The sequence below is a fragment of the Vulpes vulpes genome, chromosome 5 (genome assembly GCF_048418805.1).
Source record: "Vulpes vulpes isolate BD-2025 chromosome 5, VulVul3, whole genome shotgun sequence".
Taxonomy (NCBI): Eukaryota; Metazoa; Chordata; class Mammalia; order Carnivora; family Canidae; genus Vulpes; species Vulpes vulpes.
In genome coordinates this window covers 44,167,751-44,184,794 of record NC_132784.1, presented here as the reverse complement: position 1 = coordinate 44,184,794, position 17,044 = coordinate 44,167,751, and the positions used below count along the sequence as shown (strand labels likewise).

At 45.4% G+C, this 17,044-nt stretch overlaps 1 protein-coding gene across 8 annotated transcripts in view; it reads left to right on the top strand.

Annotated features, from left to right (window-relative positions):
* RNF152 (ring finger protein 152) overlaps positions 1-17,044 on the top strand; it is a 79,758-nt gene that overhangs the window by 52,226 nt on the left and 10,488 nt on the right. The gene's annotated exons all lie outside the window — the stretch shown is intronic.

The following is a 17,044-nucleotide window of genomic DNA, read 5'->3' as shown; positions in this document are numbered from 1 at the left end:
AGGCAGAGGCAGAGGCAGAGGCAAAGGGAGAAGAGGCTCTATGCAGGGAGCCTGACATGGGACTCGATCCCAGGTCTCCAGGATCACACCCTGGACTGAAGACAGCACTAAACCACTGAACCACTGAGGCTGCTCAGTGTGAACTGGTTTTTGAGGCGAGTAGATAGGTACACTATGCTGTCTTCCACAACCTTTCACCCAGTGATTTTGGCATTTATTAGTGATCTTCGCCTAAATCAGTCGCTACATTGGAGATGGCAAAATGATGGTTTAAAAATGTAATCTGCTGAGGCGCCTGGGTGGCTCAGGCCGTTAAGCGTTTGCCTTTGGCCCAGGTCACGATCCCGGGGTCCAGGATCAAGCCCCACATCTGACTCCCTGCTTAGTGGGGAGTCTGCTTCTCCCTCTCCCTCTGCCCCTCCCCAGGGCTCCTGTTCTCTCTCTCTCAGATAAAATCTTTTTAAAAACAATCTGTCACTTTTCATATACAACTTGGGATTCTTCATTAAAAAAGAACTCCCTGCCCCTTCCTCTCTTTCTCTTTTTGTTCTGCATTTCCCCCCTTTTGATTATGTTGGTTGATGTTATGATGGTTATGTTGTCTATCCGAGCTCAATTCAGTTGTTTCTGTTTATTTAAATTTCAGGGTTTGATTTTTGTTCATCCTTTTTGATTTAATTACTTTTTATTTTTATTTTTAAAGATTTTATTTATTGATTCATGAGAGACACAGAGGCTGTCATTTTAAAGCAGTTCATAGCATCTTCCTCATTCTTTTGTATGACCACATACCCGTACTACTGCACTGAGTGGATAGACACCAATTAGCTTCTATGAATGAGAATTTAAATTTTTTTTTCCTCAGCATATGGCTGTTGCAAACGATGGTGACGTGCATTAAGTTGTGAATGTTTTATTTTGTATGAATGGAGGTGTATTTCTGGAGTGAATACTTAGAAGTGGAATTACTCGGTGGACAGGTAAATCACATACAGTTTATTAGGTAATGACACTTCTCCCTCCTGCTGTTGTGTTCTCCCAAGAGCAGTGTGTGAGACTGCCTGTTGTGGGGTAGATGTTAGAGTCCTTCATAGTTAGACTAAGGAATTATCAGTGGCTCTCAAGCCACAGTTGACAGGAAGGACAATCATTCAGGGAGGTTTTTGCACATATTTACATTGGGACCCCGCTGCCAGGCACTGATTTATTCAGTCTTCAGTGGACATTATGAGGCATGGATTCACATAATTTTATAGAAACACTAGTTTAACATCCGAGTTCATTTACTTACATAGTAACTTCTTCCTTTAACGTATCATTCTCGGAAGAGGTAAATGAAAGCATACTGTTAACGCATGAATCTTACTGTGTTTGTGCTGTGTTTGTGATTTCTGAATTGCCTACAGTACTGGTTCCCACATGTCCTTAATTTTTCAAAAAAATGGCCTGATTTCAGTTAGTTTTTCAGTCTACAAGCATTTATTTTATTTTATTTTATTTTATTTTTATTTTTTTTTTTATTTTTATTTATTTATGATAGTCACAGAGAGATAGAGAGAGAGGCAGAGACACAGGCAGAGGGAGAAGCAGGCTCCATGCACCGGGAGCCCGACGTGGGATTCGATCCCGGGTCTCCAGGATCGCGCCCTGGGCCAAAGGCAGGCGCCAAACCGCTGCGCCACCCAGGGATCCCAAGCATTTATTTTTTTAATTTAAATTCAATTAATTAACATATAGTGTATTACTAGTTTCAGAGGTAGAGGTGGTGATTCATCCGGTGTATATAACACCCATTGCTCATTACATCATGTGCCCTCCTTAACTTCCATCACCCAGTTACCACATCCCCCCACCTCCCTCTCCTCCGGCAACCCTCAATTCATTTCCTATGGTTAAGAGCCTTTATGGTTTTTATAAGCATTTATTGAGCACTTACTGGATGGCAGTTGTTAATGAAAGACTAGAAGACAGGCCAAATCCCTGTCCTTGGGTATTCATTCTGGCTGGGGGAGATGCAGGTAAACAGGAATCCATTGAACCCCTCAGTTGGTCAAACACAGTGTGTGTGTAGGTTCCTTCCACTCTTTCCAGTGGGGGAGACACAAATAAACAATATGAGAATGTAAGTGTAGCACCTAACCTAGCTGGAGGGGTAAGAGATGCTTTCTTAGATTGGTGGTGGACATCTGGGCTGAATTTTTCCAGGCCAGGAAAGGAGACGACAGTTCTAAGCTAAGAGAATGATGTGTGTGTAGAAGCTTAGAGGCAGAGAGGCACGTTGCTTTTACAGAAGTGCAAGTGGCTCAGAGTGGCTGGAGGGTGGATTTCAAGCCAGGGCATGGCAAGTACTTGGATAAATAACCAAAGGCCACATCATTTGCTCCAGTGCCTGATGAGAGTAGGTACTCAATAATTCAATGGATGGCTGATTGCGTGAATGATGACTTGCTGATTTGTGGAATAAAGCAGGTTTGCATTAGCATTTTGCACCCATAATAAAAGGAGTCGGTAGTTCCAGTGTATTTGGTATTTTATCTTGTGGATGAATTTTTTTTTAATGCAAATGGCTATCAGATTTGAAAGTAGCCATAATTGGGAAGGGTCACCTGGATGATGTATTGCCCCATTCTGGATTGATGGACAAAAAGAAAAACCTTTTTGAATTGTTGTCATGATGTTTCTGTCTCTTTATCTGCTTATTATAATCCAGCTTCAGGGATAGATGGCATTTAAAAAATGCACAGTCCCTTTGGCCTTGAGAGCCCTAGAATGTTTCCCATCAGCTAAAGAAAAACAAACAGATGAGACTAACAGACCGCCCTCGTGTTCAGTGATGTTAGCTCTAGAATCACTTCCTCGGGAAATTGTATTTGTGTGAGTCTGTGGTTCTGTGGTCTCATTGGTATTCCATTGATGGGAACACGGCGGGATTGTGACAGTTAAAGCCAAGGACAGGAGTGGAACTGGATTGTGGGTGGGGTGGGGGAGGGGTGGGGGTGCCGGGCGGGGCCTATGCTGTAAATCACCTTAGATTGGAATTTCTTTGAGGCTTTGCTACCTCTTCCCTCCTTTCAATGTAGGTTAAATTTGACCTTGTTTTATTCTAAGTTACTCAGTAACTTTGAGAGCATTAGAGAATTATTTTCTGAAATAGACTGGCTGTCTCAATAAACCAAAATAATCTGATTCCCATGACCTACATCAGCTAATGGTCTGTGAGACATCTATTTTCATTTAAATCTGTATTTGTTGGTTTACTCCTATTTTGCTACAGCTCTGTGTTTTAAACTCAAAAGTAGAATTGGGTTAATATAAAAATATTAACTTATTGCTTTTAGATACGTTTTGTGACTATTCTGGGTAAGTTCTGAGAAATTTTTTCACAAAGGATATGAAAGCTGAAATTCAATAAGTTAATTGGAAGATTAAACAGGCTTAATTTACAGTGGGTTTTTTTTTTCTTCAAGGGTACTTAGAGTAGGGGGTGAACATGGCATCCAAAATTACTTAATTTTTTTCTCTCAAAGCTTAAATACTTTGTGTGTGGTCTTGGCTATAAAAATTTGGATGATCCATAACCTCACATTTCAGATTGGGGCTCCTTGTGATGTTGAATATTCTTATTATCGAGATAATATGACAGTGAGAGGAAGACATACTCTTTTATCTGGGTGTAATTTAATAAATGAGCACCACTGTATACCATCTACTGGACTTGGCAAGCTTTATTAATCGGTAAAGCTGTGCCTGTTTGAAGAGTGGCGGGGAGCTCAGACTGAACAAGCAACAAAAAGAGGTGGTGAATCTGAGCATTTCTTCGTACTACAGCCAGGATTTAGAGAGTGAGGAATTTAGACACAAAATATGGCTGTAGGCCTGGTGGCAGTCATTGTTTGACAATGTGATGTCCTAATAGCTCTAGCCTTGCACCACAGAACCTCTTACAAGTATTTTACCCTGGGCCTTTTCAGAGACGAGAATTTGAACAGTGCTGAGGCTTAATCTCTGTGAACTTAAACATTGTGGTTCACAATCACTTCTCCTCTCCTGTTTTTTCTAAAGGACCTAGAAATGAAAATACCCATTTCTGGGGCACCTGGGTGGCTCAGCGGTAGAACATCTGCTTGGGCTCATGACATGATCCTGGGGTCCTGGGATCAAGTCCCACATTAGGCGCCCACAGGAAGCCTGCTTCTCCCTCTGCCTGTGTCTCTGCCTCTCTCTGTGTGTTTCTCATGAGTAAATAGATAAAATTAAAAAAAAAAAAAAGAAAAGAAAATACTCATTTCTTTGTTGTCTAATAATTGACTTGGTGAAATATAACTTCATAGAAATAAAAGTGTGTGGTAATACTAGTTTCCCCAGTGGTTACCTAAATTTCACCCAGAAGTCAGGACTTGAGCGGTTAGAACATGTCAAGATTCAGAGTGTATTGGCCATCTCTGGAATCTTCAGACCCTGGCCGCATTTCATTAAGCAGCCCTCCTCAGAAATCTCATCTCCATCCAGTCGTCTGAAACAGAAACCTGGGGATCTGTCCCTCCTTCTTTGTGTTACCAAATGATCTATCACAGTCACTAGTTCAGGAAACGCACAGATGAGCCTTGGCGCTGCTGTGGCCAACTGCTCCATTCCGGGGAACGCAAAGAGGCCAGGCAAATTAAAAGTGTAGCTTCTGGCTGGGTTGGCCAACACTGTTGCCAAACAAACTTGGATAAACTTGTTGCAAGACAAGCCAATCACTCAAGAGATGAGGGTATGGAAAACAGAAGGGGAGACATTTATTTGGGGTGCTGGAAGCCAGGGGACATGGCAGGCTCAAGCCTGAATAGTTGGCCTCTATGCCTGCAAGATGGACTCTAGAGTTTTATAGAAAGGCTCAGGAGGGTACGTGCAAGAAAGCAGGCAGGGAGCATGTGATCCCGGGTGGGGTTGGTATGTATTCCAGCACATGATCATGGGCACGGAAGGGGGCCTGTAGGGTGTGGTCTCCTAGGCATGACCTTGCTATCTGGGCTTTTCTGGCCTGGCAGTTAGAATGTTCCAGTCATTGCAAAACAGCGTGGTCAATACCTCAAGGAAGTGCGATAAGAAGCATAATGGGTTTCAGTTAGTGCATGAGTTAAGCAGCCTTGTCTCTGTCTGGTTTTCACTGTTGGGGTCTATAGTTGAGAACGAGGGCTCCCTGACACTCCACTCTAATTCTAACAAGCCTCAAGTTCTCTTTGCTTTTCCCCTTTCCCTTCATCCCCATTGCCTACATTCCAGCAGTGACCCCTCCCCCTCCCCATTAATTCCCCAAGATGCTGCCCCAGGAGCTTTAACAAATAATGCACAATGGAATATTACTCAGCGATAAAAAGGAATGAAATTCCAACATGGATGAACCTTGAAAACATGCTTAGTGAAATAGACCAGGCATAAAAGGACAAATACACGATTCCACTTACATGAGGCATCAGGATAAGGCAAATTCCTTGAGAAACAAAAGCAGGATGGAGGTTACCAAGGGCTGTGGGGAGTTACTACTGTTACTCGGGAGTACCAAGTGTAGGGGAGGAAGAAATTCCTCTGCCCTTCAAGATCCTTCTAGCTGGACTGAGCATCAAATTGACAAGAGACAGGGATGCCTGAGTGGCTCAGAGGTTAGGCATCTGCCTTTGGCCCAGGTCATGATCCTGGAGTCCCAGGATCCAGTCCCACATCAGGCTTCCTGCATGGAGCCTGCTTCTCCCTCTGCCTGTGTCTCTGCCTCTCTCTGTGTGTGTCTCTCATGAATGAATAAATAAATAAATAAAATCTTTTTAAAAAGTTGATGAGACAGATGAACAGGAGACAATGAATGTAGTTTTATACATATGGGGAATCTACAACAGACCATGGAATCCCAAAGACAGTGAGGAGCCATGGGGCTTAGGTGAGCTAAGGAGAAGGGTAGGCTCTGAGGATTCAAAGGGGGAGAAAGACCATTAGTGGGGAGGTGAGAGGAGATGTTTGGAAAAACAAAGGTTGCTCTGTTATACAGAGAAATTTCTTCGGTAAAGAGAAGTCTCTGAATACCTCTTTTCCTGGTACAGGCAGACAGTTGAGGGTGAGGTAAAGAGCTTTTTCTGAATATGCTGGGTTTGGATTGCTTTTTTTTGTTTTTTTTTTTTAATTTTATTTATTCGTGAGAGAGAGAGAGAGAGAAAGGCAGAGACACAGGCAGAGGGAGAAGCAGACTCCATGCAGGGAGCCCAACGTGGGACTCGATCCCGGGTCTCTAGGATCAGGCCCTGCACCGAAGGTGACACTGAACCACTGAGCCACTTGGGCTGCCCTTGAATTGCTTTTAATGCAAAGTAATCTTCATGTCAAAGTGGCCCATCTTGGAGCATGGTGCCCTTGGCCCTACTAGAGTTTGTGGTTGGGACGATGAAAGTTTCTGGAAGTAGTGATGACGCTTACCCGACATGAGGAGTGCACTTAATGCCACTGAATGGTGGACTTTAAAGTGGTTAAAAAGGAAGGAAAAAAAAAAAGATCGTGCAGATATGATTGTAATATTCCTCCCCACTGGAGTCTTCACGAGCCCTGTCACTCCCAGGATCAAATCCAAACCCTGAGAAATAAGAAGGGGAGGGGCCTGCCCTTCTGTTCCTTGGATTCCCACAAAATCAGAACTGCTACTTCTGCCTGTTAGTGGGGTCTGGGCCTTTCTCGGTGCCCCTCGCTGAGGGTTTGGAAGGAGGTAAGGGCCCTCTGTCTCCTTCCCCTCTTCTCTCCTTCCTCTTTCCTTCCTCATGCTCTTTTTCTCCTCCCTTCCTCTCTCACTGACTTATTTGCCCTCGTTGAGGCATGTCCTGTGCCCCCCCCCTCTCCATGAATTGGCCTTTCCCTCAGCAGGGACAGCTGCAGAGTTCGTTGGAACCAGAATGTGAGGAACAGGAAATGCCATTTTGGCTTTGGGGCCTTCCTCCCGTCTGGCTTTAGAGTGTGGCCACGGCTATATTTTAACCCCCACGTGCTGCTTTGCCTGCCTCTCCATTGGGCTCAGAGTATGGAGGGAAGGACTGGACTTAATTGATTGATGAGTTAATACTGTTCAGACCCCAGTGCCCCCCTTTCCCTCCTCATCAGGTAGTGATGATACCGGGAAGAGCCAGCTGGCTGGCAGGCACTGTTCTAAGACTTTTTACGTGTGTTATAACGCATTTGGATCTGAACGACCTATGAGGTGGGTACTGTTATTACCACCTTTTACAGACATTTGAGTACTGCTGGAGGCCACAGGTTCTGATCCCTGCTCCCAGCCACTGGTACTGCCTCCATCTAGGGCTCTGTGCCTTTGCTTATGCCGTGTCCTCATCCTTGAAGTTTAAATGCCACCTTTTCCTGAAAAAAACTTTCTGGACTTCCCCAGACAGACACAGGGGCTTCTTTCTTCCATTGCTGTCTCCCACCTTGCATTAGGCCCAGACCGTATCACATGGTTATCTTTGCTGGGAGGGGCCCATCTTTTTCTTTTTGGATCCCCCAAACCCAGAATAGTGCCAGGTACTCAGTACATATTTGAATGAATGCATTCAGAGTACTATTTGTTACTCTACGGTTTTCTCTGGGAAATGTGAATGTGAGGTTGATTCAACGCCTTATTCCCCAACACATGGCCCTAGGTCATCTGAAAGTACCCTCAGAATGTTGCCTCTTCCTACACCTATACCTACAGCTAGGCTTTTTAAAGAAACAGATTCAAAGATAGAACAGAGCAGGGGGCAGGGAGGGTGGACCGGATGAGGCACAAAGGGACCTTCTGGGGCGATGGAAATAGCTTGATTGGCATGGTGGTTACACAGCTGTGTATATTTGTCAAAACTCGTTGAACTGTATGTTTAAAATACGCACATTTTATTGTCAAATATTATTTCAGAGCTGACTCAAAAATAAATCTAAGAAAGCAAAGGAGAGATCTTTTGGATTCCTTGTTAGGTTAGGAAAGATGGATTAACGGTTGATGGTGTTTGGTTGTACCACCGTTCGATACCCAGTTTGGAGGGGGTGTGCTTTTTTCTTCTTACTTTGCCTCAGTGGAAAATCAAGTCTTGTTGAGTTACTGCAGCTGGATATCAGAAAAAGCAGAAGTGTAACAAGCAGACGGACAGCTGACTCCCCCGTGCTCCCCGTGGTGCTTCTTGGGTTTGGTTTAGTATCAGTGCCTGTAGGGATCCTTTGCAACTTCAGTTTGAGACTTCACTTATGTCATGAATCATTGAAATTGATGCTAGGTGGGGAGACTGCAGCAATAAACACTCTCTGCTCAAGGAAAATAATCTTATGAATGGCTTCTGAATAGATTTATTTAAAGAGCTATCCATAAAGCCCACCAGGTTTTTCATGTGCTGTTCTTTTCAAATGTTTAATTTAGGTTTTCTGGGTAATCTGAAGAAATATGTATTTTTTAAATGTGCAAAAAGGAGATGAGTTTTAACATTTAGATTTTTTTTTTTTTAACTGAGCCAAGGGGCACCTGGATAGCCCAGTTGGTTAAGCATCTGACTCTTGGTTTCAGCTCAGATCATGATCTGAGTTGTGAGATCGAACCCTATGTCAGGCTCCACACTCAGTGTGGAGTCTGCTTGAGTGAGATTCTCTCTCACCCTCTCCCTCGGCCCTCTTCCTCCCATTATGCTCTCTTGCTCGCTTGCGCGCGTGTGTGTATCTCTCTCTCAAAATAAATAAATAAATAAATAAATAAATCTTTAAAATTTAAATAAAATTGAGCTAAGATTTTCCAGTCTTATACCTCCTTCTATCTTAGGATGCCTCAGATTAATGGGATTCTCATCATCATACATATTCTGTGACACTTTGAAGGAATTCTCATGTGTTTGGGAAATTTACCTAATGTCCTTTTTTCTCCTTCTTCTTTTTTTTTTTTTTTAAGATTTTATTTATTTGAGATAGAGATAGAGAAAGTGGGGGCGGAGGGAGAGGGAAAAGCAGATTCCCTGCTGAACAGGGAGCCCGATGTGAGGATCGATCTCAGGACCCTGAGATCATGACCTGAGCTGAAGGCAGACACTTAACTGACTGAGCCATCCAGGTGCCTCCCCCATCTCCATGTCCCTTCTTGATAAAGGTGAACCACCATGAGATAGCAGCATAAAGCTGAGATTAACCTGACCAGATCTACATTTATTCACTACGTCTTGGCTTGCCATAACTGTGGAGATGAACACAGGATTGTATCCAAAGTTCAGACAGGTGGCATTACCATTGTGTCTGTGAAGTTCCATCAAATTAGAGATTGCCTTTAACCTGGAGTGGTCACCATAAATTCTAGAGTTACTGCCCATTTTGTCGAACTAATAGATCCATATTTCTAAGTATGAAGGAAGTTTGGAACCCTAGCTTTATGTTCTCACGAATGGTCATGGTACCTACTGTTGCTGAGATGAGTGAATGATGGTCATTGTCAATGTTCTCTGCTCACCTCTCTTTCTTCCTGTGGTCTGAAAACGGTCATTTAAAAAGGTGTTGCATCTATAAAGCCAATGTTCTCTTGTTGTCTCTCCTAAATGACTATGAAAATATTTTGCCTTCTGGAGCTTAACAGAAAGACAGCAGGTGAGATGTTAGAGCAAGGACCCACCCCTGATATGGGGATGGATGTCTCCGGAGTAAAATACTGGATTTAGGGGCTTAAGGGCAGAGCTGAGGAGAACCGATGGAGAGCTGGGTTTGGCCAATGATAGCCTATTGGCCAAATCCAGCCTCAGCCTGTTTTGGTGAAGGCACTGTTCCTTGTCCGTTGTCTATGACTGCTTTCACACTTTGATTGCAGAGGTGAGTATTCGTGAACATGCCTGTATGACTCACAGAGCCTAAAAGCCTAAAATACTTATCAGCCTCTTTATAGAAGAAGGTTGAGGGTCCCTGATACAGATAAAATATAATGGGAAAATTAAAAGACAAATTACCTGAAGGTTTCCTTTTGTGCTGGAATTGGTGGTTGGGTAAGAAAAAACCAAGTGGGGAATGCACATGCGTGGCTCATATTATAGAAATGCAAATATACACATAGGAAGTCTGTCTGGGGCCTTCAGAGTTCCCCTATACCCTGCAGGGGAAGAGGAGGGCAGTGGGGACCCATGACAGAGAGGGGCCTTTGCCCTCCAGGGAGCTTGCCTACTGAGAGCCTCACAGTCATGAACACACGACTCCAGCCCCTTCTCTCCAGCGAAGAGCTGTTGTGCTCCCTGGTGTGAGGCTGTCTTTAGACTGCCTTGAGGTATAGACCCCCTCAAACTCCTGCTTCTCTCGGGGTGTGTGGGCTCAGAGCCCACCCATCTTGCTGTCTGGGGTGCTGACTGCATGGATCAGATGTGATGCTTAATAGTAAAAGGAAATGATGGTGTTCTTCCCTCTGAGTTTTCCTGTTCTGCAGTGTTGTTGGAGTACAAAGAGCAGTGGGCCAGCTGGTGGTAGCTGCCTTCAGTTCCAGCATCTTCTCTGGCTCTCATGGGCAGTGCTAGTTGTTTGCTTAGTTCTGTCTAAGCTCTGTGCATGATCGATTGAACACACAGGATCGCTTGAAGAAGCCCCTCGTTTAGTGCTCTGACTGCCCCCCACCCCTTCTGTGGTTCCCTTCTCCTAGCTTCTCTCTCAGGCACACATCTAGGCTCCTTGAGGGCAAAGGCGCTAGTTTGCCATCGTGTCTCTGTGTCTTGGCTGATGCTTGGCCCATGATGGATTCCCCATAAATACTGGCTTACCGACCCCATGTTTTGCCTCAGCCAGTGGGAAGGCTTAGGATTTTTGTTTGTTTTTCATTTCTTTGGCTTTACTTATATACCTGACTTGTCAGTTCCTTCGGCTATGCTCGGAATTCTAGGATTTGGGGTAATTGATCATTTTCCCTCTCTTCTGCCTGCCTGTCTGTCTGTTTGATGGCATCTTTTATTATCCCTTTTCTCCAGGGAGCCTGGGGGTCCCTTGATGGCCCTTTATAGCTCCTCCCTGCTTTTATGAGCATCTGCAACGTTTTCTTCACCATTACTGGGCGATCAGAAGAAGTGAAGGTGAAGCGGTGTGTCTGATTTATGATTTCACCTCTGTGTGAGGTGGACAGCTGGACCGGCTTCTTTTCAAGGGAAAGTTGGGACCACCATCGCCTGATAACAGGTTTGGGTAATAGCGATATCTTACTTGATCTAAGGTTATTGATATTCTTTGGGTTGTTGCTACAAATCAAAATTGTGGCTGTTTCTGTTAGCCCGTTAGCTCTACCTAGACTCATTCATTGAACCAGAGGCACAAAGGAAGAAATTTCTAATGTAAGTGGCCTCCCGTTTATTTAGCTGCCCACTCTCGCACATAGATGCACATTCTTGTGAGATCGTTAATGCGATACTTATAAATTATCTGTCGGGTATCGTAAGCACAGAACAAAGAGCCGGACAGCTCTGGCATGCTGTCAGAAGCCCAGCACTGTGTTCGCGTAGTAGGAGCTATGTTTGCTGGAAGGTACTTCAGAGGTCCATCTAGTCCAGTGTCTTCATAGGTGAGGATGTTGCAGCTCGTGGAGAGGGGACTTGCTTCAGGTCAGCCCATCTGATTAGGGCAGAATTAGAGCTAAAATCCTCATCTTCTGACCACTAAGAGCAATGATTGTTTGATAGCTATTCGAAGAAGCAAACCCACAAAACCCAGCAGTTACTGTCAACTCATGGCCATTCTGAAATTTGACTTGAATTCCTAAAAATGTCTTGATTCCAATATATTTGGATTTTAAATATGCATTGCCAAACTACGGATGGATCACATTCGTTTATTTATTTATTTTTTCTTAACTTGACTTAAATGCTTCTGAGTAAATAATCTTTCTGGAGACCACGGTTCAGCTTCAGCTGCTTGGTTAGTTGCGTTTTCAGAGTAACAGAATTGGCACCTGTCCTGTGGCCCAGTCCGTCGAGACTGCAGTTATCCCAGTGGGCAGGGCTGGCAGGGCTAGTCCTTCGGTTGTGTGGCACGTCCTTGGGGCTGACCATGGCAATCTGGCTGGTCTGCTGCCCTCTGCCTGTTTAGCCATGATCTCTCTGTCCCCCCCACCAGCCCTGCTACCGAGGCCACTCTGCGTCTAGACTGTCCCCATTCCCTGCTGCATGGCCCTGGCCATCCAAGACTCGTTAGTGACAGCTTTCACTTTGTAGATTCTTGACATCATTAAATACAGCAAACCAAGGATGCTCATAGGAGGAGACAATGCAAATATTAAGAGTTTGGGCCGATGGAATTCTCACTTAAAACTTGTCAGAGTCCTAGAATCCACTGCCTTCTCCATTAAATCAGAGATAGTAGTTAACACCAGTTGGCCTCTGCATGTGTTACGCAATCGTGTCCTGAAAGGATGGCTCTCGGCTACCGGAGGACCAGAAGTCAGCGACACATCTGTCACTGCCAGGCGATTCCCATTCTTGCCACTAATCAGAGTGTTTGCTAAGATCCAATGTAACTAAGTGGTCTTGGCCGCTGAAATACCACATTAAATGGAATTGTAATTATTTCATTTAATCTCATTTCAAATATTTACATTTTCTTGAAGAATGAAGCAAATGACCTGCATCAGAAAGACATGCTATTTCAATAGAGTAAGAAAAGCAGCAGTATAGTGTCTACTTTAATCTCTGACTTTGAGATTTTTCTCAACATGATCATTAAATTTAAGATCATGATGGGGAGCATCAGATGGAACAGTTCAAGGTCAGCCAGATATAATAACTATCAGTTCATACCACGGTTCTGAGGCGAGGCTTCCCAATTAATGTCACGGTCACAAATCTAAATCAGAATGTATGAAACTTCTTAAGAGTACAAGCAGAGTAAAACTATGTGGATTATTTATTTCATTGACTTTTTTATCCTCATATGCCTGGGCTTCTAAAAGCAACTGGGACTTATATAAATAAAAAACTCAGTATTGGAGACCTGTGTTTGTTTGTTTGTTTGTTTGTTTTTTACCACCCACTAAATTCATAGTAGCACTTTATCATGCCCACAACTTTTATAAAGATGCTTAAAATTACATGGTTTTTAAAAAGGGGGGAAATTTTATATTGTGAAAATATATCAGTGTTGGAAAGCATCAAATATCCACTGCCCCCAAACAACAGCAACATGCATAAGCCTCTAGTTTTTGGCATTTCCTCCCCAAATCATGCCTCCCTCTACTAACACAAATGTCAATCTATTTCTTGTTTGTTAGTTTGTTTAAGATTTTATTTATTTATTTATTTATTTATTTATTTACTCACTTACTTGAGAGAGTGAGAGCACCTGAGCAGGTGCCAAGGGGAAGGAAGGGGGAGAAAACCTTGAGCACACTCAGAGGAGCACAGAGCCCGATATGGGGCTCCATCTCACAACTTTGAGATCACGACCTGAGCCAAAACCAAGAAAAGTGTTTTAGGGACGCCTGGGTGGTGCAGTCGGTTGGATGCCTGATGCCTGATTTTGGCTCAGGTCATGGTCTCAGGGTCATGAGATTGAGCCCCTTGTTGAGCCCCACATTGGGCTCCACGCTCAGTGGGGAGTCTGCTCCTATTCCTACCCTTTCCCTCTGCCCATCCCCCTGCTCGTTCTCTCGCTCTCTCAAATAAATAAATATATATTTTTTAAAAAGGCATTTTAAACCAAGGCATGCATTACTACTTCGTTCATTGATCATACAACTAACATCATTTATGAAACTAAGTACCATTTTATGAAAATATGTTTGAAAAGAAGTTCTGGGGCAGCCTGGGTGGCTCAGCGGTTTAGCCGTCGCCTTCGGCCCAGGGTGTGGTCCTGGAGACCCAGGATCAAATCCCACATTGGGCTCACTACATGGAATGGAGCCTGCTTCTCCCTCTGCCTGTGTCTCTGCCTCTCTCTCTGCGTCTCATGAATAAATAAATAAAATCTTTAAAAAAAAAAAAGTTCTGTCTTCTAGGCCATAATTATTTCCTGAATAACTTCCTTTAGCTGCTCTTCCTCTTCTTCTGATGTTTTCTGATCTTCAGATTCTTTCAAAATAAATCATTCCAATGTATTTCACTATACACCTGTTTGCACACATTCTACCGAAGGGCCGTTTCCCCTTAAGTGTCACGAGTGCTTCCCTGGAGTGCCGTATCTTGTTCCCGTGAGGAAATAACATCAACCCCTGGTTCCTGAGGCTCTTGCCAACGTGTGCTTTGTGTATGATGCATTTGACTGGGCACCTGAGTTTGTTTTCAGCTTATGTGGGCCTTCCTTGTTCGCATACCATTTCTTCTATGGTTGACTCACACCTTTCCAGATTCTGAAGAAAGGGAAAAGGGATGATTCATCATTAGCTTCAGTCCACAGGCTCATAAATTTCCTTCTCTTTACCTAACTAATCATCATCCTTACTAATTATGCTACAGAAAAAAAACTGGAATGCAGTATAGGCTGGCTTAAGATAGAACAAGTCCATGTATAAATGAGAGATGCCACCGTCAAGACGGCTTGAGTGGCTAAGCAAGGAAGAGAGGAACTGTTTCCCCATCTGGCATTTGTGTTCAGCCTCTACTGTAGGGCCTAGACTTACTTGGATAGAGTTGGAAATTGAGTAGTGTAATGTAGTTTTAAGGGAGCTTAACACCAATTAAGTGAACATTACTTGGAACATAAATTCATGAATAAAATTGGATGTTGGTTTTGTTGAAAAATGATGGCATGGCAAGTCTTGGGGCAGGGCCAAGGAGAACACTTGCATTCTTCCTCCCAAGCTGTTCAACATGGCAGTTCTTTGAGAGCCAGGAAGAGCTCTCTGGGCAGGTGGCACACGGGGAGGAGGCGGAGTCAGGAGGGAGGGAGAGAAAGAGAACCTGTGCTCCTTGCACCCTTTACCGGACTTCAGCTACACTTCCATTTTGCCCCGTTGGCTGGTGATCCGCAGGCTCCCAGAGGCTGGTTGACCTGTTCTAGGGTCACAGCTGGTAGTGATAGAGCAAGGTTTTGAGCCAAGGTTCTTGGAGGCCAAAGTCCCTCCTCTTCCCACTCTGCTAATCTGCTACCCACATTTTTATATGGAAAGAAGATAAATAATAAGGGAGGGAGGAAGGTTAATACATTGGTGGTCACTGTTTCGGTACTGGGGTCAGGAAACATGTCCTGGCTCCATATATCTTCGGAGGTAGTGGTCCTGAGGGCCATTGTGAAGGAAAGTGGTCTCCAAATTCAGGAAGGGTTTGCAGGGCTCTGTGCTTTTTCTCATACCCATCCCCCATCTCGTCCTTTCCACCATCAGAGCTCAGAGCCCCCCTCCCACCTGGCCGCACCCTCATCTCCCTGGGGTCCCTGATACTCTGTCCAGGGGCTTTAACGGTAAGGATCCATCGGAGCATTGGCCTGGATTCCCCAGTGAAGCCTGTGTTTCGCTTTTGTATTTAAAGAAAAAAATATATTCAGTACCTTGGGGATCATTTTAGAAGATTCTTTTTTTTGTTTTTTTTAAAGATTTTATTTATTTGTTCATGAGACACAGAGAGAGAGAGAGTCAGAGACACAGGCAGAGGGAGAATAGGCTCCATGCAGGGAGCCCGACATGGGACTCAATCCTGGGTCTCCAGGATCACGCCCTGGGCTGAAGGCAGGTGCTCAACCTCTGAGTCCCCCCTGCACACCTCCCCCCTCCCCCCCCAGGCATCCCCATTCTAGAAGATTCTATCCTGGCTGCCAAGACACGGGGAATTCCCGTTCCACGGGCCCATGGGCCCCCTTCCCAGCCCCACACGCCCCCCAGGCCTGGGGGGACCTGGGCACTCCTGCCCCCCTTCTCCTGCCCCAGATGCCTCTGGGCTCAAAACTGGGTGTTGGACACCTTGCCCCTCAGCCCCGGGCCTGCCCCGTGGCCCCCCCACTGCCTCGTGGGGACTCGGGTGCCCACATCCTGGGCCCCGCACACTCCATCGCACCCCCTACTCCACCCGAATTGCCCTGAGGGACACGAGGGGCCACCTGTCCCCGGAGCCCCATGGCCCCCTCCATGCCCTCCCGCTGCTCAGCCTCCTGCTGCTGGGGCCACGCGGGGACACAGGGGTGGCTTCCCTTGCCATAGCTCTTCCTTTCGGGGGGACTTAGTGGTGTGCTCCCCAAGCCGTCCCTCTGTTCTGTGTCGCCGGCCGATGGGCCTTCCGTGGCCGTCGCCTGGCTCTCAGGTCCAAGCCCGACTCTGCTCTGCGGCATCAGCTCCACGCTTGCGGGCTTTGTCCGGCTCTTCCAAGTCTCCCTGAAGAACTCATTTCGTGGATCTTCCTCGCATCTCAACTGGAGTAAGGCCCAGACAGGGGCGCTCTCTCGGGATCCCCATTTCTCCTAGGGATGCCACCCACCCTCCTATGGAGACGTCACTTGCACCTTCTCCTCCCCGGTGACCACGTGGTAACATAGGGCAGGTGTCGCTCGGCTTCTCCAGAACCACTCAGCACTTCTCATCTTCATCCCAGTTGCCAGTCTTTCCTTCAACGACTCGCTACCTCTTGTCTTATATTATAATAGCTTTCCAGCAGGTCTTTCCAATCTATCTTGAATATGACTACCTAATGAGTCATTCTCATAATCTTTTTTTTTTTTTAAGATTTTTATTTACTTATTAGAGAGAAGGAGAGAGGGAAAGCATGAGCCAGGGAAGGGGCAGAGGGAGAGGGAAAAGCAGACTCTGCTGAGCAGGGACCCGGATGCGGGGCTCCATCCCAGGACCCCAGGATCATGACCTGAGCCGAAGGTAAACAACCCAGGCGCTGCTCATTCCCATACTCTTGCCCTCTCTGGGGTCTACCTATTGCCCACTACAAAGTCCCACATCCGAGCAGCCCTGGTGGCTCAGCGGTTTAGCGCTGCCATCAACCCAGGGCGTGATCCTGGGGTCCTGGGATCGAGTCCCACATCGGGCTCCTTGCATAGAGCCTGCTTCTCCCTCTGCCTGTGTCTCTGCCTCTGTGTGTGTGTGTGTGTGTGTGTGTGTGTGTGTGTGTGTCTCATGAATAAACAAATAAAATAT